Below are 6,171 nucleotides of genomic sequence, written 5' to 3'. Positions count from 1 at the left end.
ATAAACCACCTACCAGCCTCAAGCTCTGCTTTTGGGGGAACTCAGCTAACTGAGGGACGTCTGGGGAGCACAGAGCAGGACCCTGACCCAGGCTGGGGATCATGGAGGGCCTTCTCAAAGAAGTGATGTTTCAGCTGAACTCTGAAACAGGAGTGGGAATTGTCTGGGTAGAGAGGTATTCTAAGTGAGGAAAGGCAGCATGTGCAAAGGCCCTGAGGCAGCAAGGTGTTTGGGAATAGCTATAGCAGAGAGTGGGATGAGCAGGGGGCAGATGTGGAGGCCCATAGGGCCTTCTTTGTAGGTCACACTAAACGTTTAGACTACACTAGCATCATGGGGAGCTACATAAGGGTGTGGAGCAGGTGACTATTTTAGAAAGATTCTGCTGGCCGTTCAGTGGAGAATGGATCCACTCTGGTACCAGTGGAGGCAGGGAGATCAGTGAGGCTATCGTCCTGACTGGAATGATGGCTAGGAACAAGAATGGAGTGGGCAGAACACCCCAAAATTATGCCTTATGGAGAATCAGCATCCATTCTATGTGAATGACGACCATATTTAGCTCCTGGTGTCCACGGCTGCTCTGGGTGATTCCTCACGACGCCAGTAGCCCTGAATCCCGTCCACAGGCGTCGGACACAGCCCTGCTGGCCCCTTTCCCTCTGTTTCCTTGTTCCTTAGGTCAGTCTGGGGACATTCCCAGCTCTCATGTTTTGTGGCGTTTGCCCAGCCCCAGCCAGCTGCCTTGTAACCGCCTCCCACTGAGCAGAAGTGGAGGAGAGCATGCAGAGCTGCCTGGCTGTGGCCTGTGGGAAGCAGCCCAGATGTTGTGGACGCGCTCCTTGGTGGCCGGCCAGGCGTGTGCTGCGCCCGAGCCCCTGCATCCTCTCTCGTCTGGAAACCTTGGACACTCACTCAACCTCAGGAGTCTCCGTTTCTTCATCTGTGAAAGGGATTTTCCTGCCTCCCAAGAAAGTATGTCAGGAGGTGAAGCTTGAACCAGTGGTGGGCCTGGAGGTAGGACTGGCACGGAGGGGGCGGGGACATCAAGGAGGGCAGCCCTTTTCCGGGCTCGGGCCATTCCTTACCCCCACACAGGTTTGCTCCAACCGTGGGTGACCGGGCATCCGGGGGTGACTTCCAGGGAGACTCGTGCAGGCCCATCTCCACCAGCTTCGAGGTGCTGGGCTCCACGGTCCTGAGACATGCCCTCTGGGCCCTGGGCAGGCTGTGGGGTGTCCTGCAGAAGGAGGACCCACGTCTGAGCCCGAGCCAGGAGCGGCTGGGAGAGTAACTCAGCAGGACAGAGACCTGGCCACCATCTGATGGCCAGACTCAGGCCGCCTCACACCCTGCACCCGTGGACAGGCCCTCCTGGTGGGCAGCTGTCATCCCCAGCTGGGGAGTGTCATCTTGGGCCCCCAGCTGCAAGTCCCCAACTCTACTCACTGCCCCTTTAAGTGAGGGGATGCCTCGGAGAGGTAGGGGAGCTCAGAGCCTGCTTCCAAGACGTTTGCTGCATTTTGCTGCAGTATCTGGCTGGGAGGTCCAAGTGCTCCCTGGCAGGGGGGCCCCTCCATCCTCTCCCTCCCTCCCTCTCTCACACACACTCTCTCTCCCTACGCTGCCGTGTGATCTCCGCTCACACTCTAGTATTTGGGTCTGTGAACTCACCGCTTCCTTCCCGTGACTGCCATTTATAGATGACAATAATGAAAAGCGCCCGTTTTACACTCCCTGGGTCCCAGCAGCATACAGAGACACGGATTCCTTTGTCGCAAATAATTAATTTGGTTCCATATTGCATAACATCCTAAAAAGCTTTCCGGGGCGACTCCCGCCGGCTGGCCACTGTGATCTCATCAATACTGCAGTGCATCAGGCCCTACTGTTATGCGGTTTCATTAAAAATTTAATTTGTGGTTTGAATCTGCAGTGTTCCCTTTTAAAGGATGGCAGAGGCTGCGAAGGGTGGGACAGCTCCGGGTGGGGGGCTCAAGAGGTGGGGGGGAGGGGGGGAGGGGGAACCCCATGTCTCAGCGGGGAGGGGCCCTTCCCAGAGCAGGAAGAGCAGGTCCCTCTCCTATTGGCTGCCTGCCGCCCAGCTCCGGCCTCCACTCCTGAGGCTGGAGAGAGGGAAACAGACCATTCATAGAAAATGCTTCTCCAGAGCTTGCACCATGGTTCCCTTTTCCTTGGCCATGGCCACGGGGAGAGGGCAGCTTCTGGGAACCCAGGCCCTAGAGCAGGGCCAGGGTGGTGTGGAGGAGGCTTTCACCAGAGACCCCATCCCCTGTGCCTCTCTGGAAGGGCCTCAGCCAGCAGTCAAGGTCAGAGCTGCCGGCTGACTCTGCACTCCTGGCTGTGTGGCCTCCTTCAGGTTACTGGCCCTCTCTGAGCTCAGGTTATCTCATCACCCATAGAGTCCAAGGGGGTGATTCCTTGGAGCAGCCCATGCTACCATCATCCCCATGTGGCCGTGGGCAGGCAGCCCTTGGGCCACGAGACCCCTGCCGGGAATTGCTGGTGCCTGAAAGCCCACCCTTCGTCTTATTTCTCCACCTGGACTCCCTCCATCACTGCAGTTTACAGACCCCTCCCAGAGACTTCTTTCCAGTGGGGGTTGGGGGAGGAGGGGGGCCATTTTGCGCCTCCTTCGGGGCGTCGGGAGGAGGGGGCTGGGGGGGAGCTGAGGTTCTGGTGGGCAGGGGCGACACAGAAGGAGCGGCAGGGACACTTGGGTGACTTCTCGCGGCTGCCCGCGGCTGGCTCTGTCCCTGCTCTTTGGTCCCCGCAGGCCCCGGTGGCCCCGGTGGCCCCGGTGGCCCTGGTGGCCCTGGTGGCCCCGGTGGCCCTGGTGGCCAGCGACGCAAGGTTGGGATTTGTGCATCCTGGGCTATCTTCTGACCTTGTTCCAGAGCGATTACGTTAAGCCTCCTGGGGCCAGCTGGAGAGAGAGGACAAACTGCTTTGTAAAATTGATTTGCTGCCTTAGCATTTACAGCTCGCCCACGGTCAGGTGCGTTTTCCTCCCTGTGTCTGTGCCACCGCTCTCCCCTCCCGCACAGGGGCTCTCACCCCCCACGTGAACATGGGTCACAGGTCACACGTCTGGGACGGAACGTGGGCACCACTCACATCGGCACACATGTCCTCGCCTGCTCCTGGCGGACACACAGCGAGTCTGGTGTCCCGGGCAGGGCGGGAGGCCACCCATCGCCCAGCCTGCAGGGTGACTAGCCACAAATACCCCTGGGGGGTCCCGTTTCCCCAGGCGAGCCGGGGGTGCCACAGGGGTGAGAGATGGGTCTAAAGGTATGAGGTTCACAGGCTCTCAAGGAAGAGGGGCAGAGCCAGCCAGGACCAGAGTCTCCTGACCCCGGGGGTGCTTTGGGGGGCCTTTGTGCCCCCTGGGGCACCCTCGTCCACTCCTGGGGAAGTAGGTGGTGGTTTTCAGAGAATGCACTCCAGCGGCCGTATGATGATACCCACAGACTCCCACCGCTGGGCTGCTGGAGCCATTCGGGGAAGGAGGGCGTGCTGGGGACACAGGGCCATCCAGACAGAAAAGTGTGGCTGTGCATCACCACCTAGGATAGAAACAGGACAGGCAGGTGTTTCCTGGCAGGCCAGAGGTGCATTTCAGAAAGCATGGACTTGGCACGGAGACAGCCTGGCTGGGCAGCGCCCCTCAGGCTTATGGGCACTGCCGGGGTCTCGCCGGGCCCCAGGTGCTCCCTGAGCGCTGGCTTGGAGCACCTGCTGGACACCCCTGGGCAGCATAAACATCAGGGGAGCCTGGCCGTGAGCAGGTAGCTTCAGCATCATGCCTCGGCTGGAACCGGCTCCTCGTAGACTCTGTGTGACCTCCGACAGGTGACCTCACCTCTCTGGGCTACGTCCAGGGTGAAATTAGGTAAGTCCCGTAAAGCTCTCAGAAGGGCGCTGGCCTGTGGAAGCACTCAGTAAATGCCGATTATGATCACGTGGCCGTCTTTCCCTCCCTCAAGATGTTCAGGTGCTAGCCGTGGTAGGAGGCAAGGAAGCAGGGATGAACCAGGGGCGGTCCCAGGTTTGGGGGCTCTTCAGTGCCAAGCCAGGGAGGAGGAAGGAGAGAGGGCCTCGGAGTGACACCGCGGGCTGGAGATTTGCACACCACCACCCCTCTTTAAATTTAATTAAAATTTTAAATTTGTAGTAAATTAGACATAAAATTTACCTTAACAGTTAAGTATACCGTTTGGTGGTACTGACCGTTCACTCTGCTGTATGATCATCAGCACCAGCCACCCCCAGCCTTCTTTGTCTTCCCCAGTTGAACTTCTGCCCCACTTAACAAGAACTCTCCTTCCCCTCTTCCAGCCCCCGGTGCCCGCCGGTCTCCCATCTGCCTCTGCGTGTGACTCCTCTCGGGGCCTCGGATGATTGGAATCCGACATTTTTGTGTCTGGTTTACTTCACCGAGAGGCATGTCCTCCAGGTCCGTCCATGCTGTCGCAGGGGTCAGGATCTGTATCTTTTCAAGGCTGACTACTATTCCGTTGTGCGGAGAGACCCCTTGTGTTTACCCACTCACCTGGCGATGGACACCCGGGCTGCTCCCACCCTCTGGCTATTGTGAGTAAAAGCTGCTGCGAACGTGGGTGTACCCATATCTCTTCGAGATCCTGCTCTCACTTTTTGGGGGTATGCACTCAGGAGCGGGATTGCTGGGGGAGAGTTTCCCGCCTGTTTTTGTTAGTGTGTTTACGATCGCAGAAAGTGAGGCTACACAGAAGGGTTCTGAAGTCTGCCCTGGGGTCCCCGCCTCCCCGCTCCCGTCCCTCTGCCCTCAGTCTGTGGCGCTCTGGAAGGCCCTCTGGGAGAGATGAACTGTGATGGGTGCACCGCACGAGTGTCATTGCTTACGTCACGGGAAGGGGGCTCTGGGCCCAAATGGCCAGTCACCAACAGCCTTGACAGAGTGTGACCATGTCCGCGGGGCTGGAAACACAGATGTGAATGAGCCAGCCAAGGTCTCCCGAGCAGAGAGACAGACCAGGAGCAGATTCAACAAAGCAACCAGGGAGCCATAGGGAGCCGGGGGCTTGCAGGCTCTGGGTCACCCGAGGTGCCAGGTGGGTGCCCTCTGTCTTCGGAGGCCACCTCAGCTTCTGCCGGGAGTCCCCATCCCCGGCATGGGAGGCCTGGATTGCTATTCGTAGCTTGGATGAGGAGGCCCAGCAGAGGGGGGTGTCTGTCCCCAGGGCCCGCGCATCTCTCTGGGGGTGAGCAGAACTGCCTCGCCTTGGTGGAGATGCAGGCTATGCCCATCGCGGGACTAGTCCTGCCCTAGAGCCAAGTCAGCCTCAAGAGCCCAGGGGAGCTGCTGAAAGGCTTTGCGATTTCCCTGTAGTAACCAAAGGGCTCCCCACTTTCGCAGGGAACCCAGATGAGGATGGGTGGCCCCAAGGGGCGCCTGGGTGGCTCAGTTGTTAAGGGTCTGCCTTCGGCTCAGGTCCTGATCCCAGGGTCCTGGGATCGAGCCCCGCGTCAGGCTCCCTGCTCAGCAGAAAGCCTGCTTCTCCCTCTCCCACTCCCCCTGCTTGTGTTCCCTCCCTCGCTGTGTCTCTCTCTGTCAAATAAATAAATAAAATCTTTAAAAAAAAAAAAAAAAGAGAAGGCTGGGTGGCCCCAGTATTATCAGCTATTGGTCACACGTTTCCAAGTTTGACCCACTTCAGGTAGCCTCACACTCTGTCCCCTGCGGTTGGGGGCCTCCTGTGGTCAATGAATTGGGTTGGAGGGAAGAGTGACCTTCAGGCCGAGGCCCGGCAGGCCCTCTGGGTCATTCTCTCTCTCTGCCCCCTGGCCCAGCAACAGGGACCCTGAGTGGCCAGGGCAGAAGCGGGCCTCCCGAGGGTCACGGGAAGGAATGCTGTTGTCCGAGCCACGGGTGTCTCGGGGCGGTGTGTCACTGCGGCTTCTGCCGGCCGGGGGCCTGCCTGGCTTCCCGGCCCTGCCCTCGCCTGGCTCTCTGACTTCTTTCTTCCTGGATGTCACCAACACCAGTGACTTCGTCTGCTGCTTGACTTGGCCCCTGTAGCTTGCCCTCTGCCCGGGACGGCCAGGTCTGGCGGGGGGAACCGGCTGCTGTTTCACTGGGGGGGGGGGGGGGGGGGGGGGGGGGGG

Source organism: Mirounga leonina, unplaced genomic scaffold (assembly GCF_011800145.1).
Source record: "Mirounga leonina isolate KUSES-001 unplaced genomic scaffold, KU_Mleo_1.0 Mir_197, whole genome shotgun sequence".
In the NCBI taxonomy this organism is placed as follows: Eukaryota; Metazoa; Chordata; class Mammalia; order Carnivora; family Phocidae; genus Mirounga; species Mirounga leonina.
The sequence above is the reverse complement of the archived record's forward strand: the minus strand, read 5'-3'. Positions refer to the sequence as shown.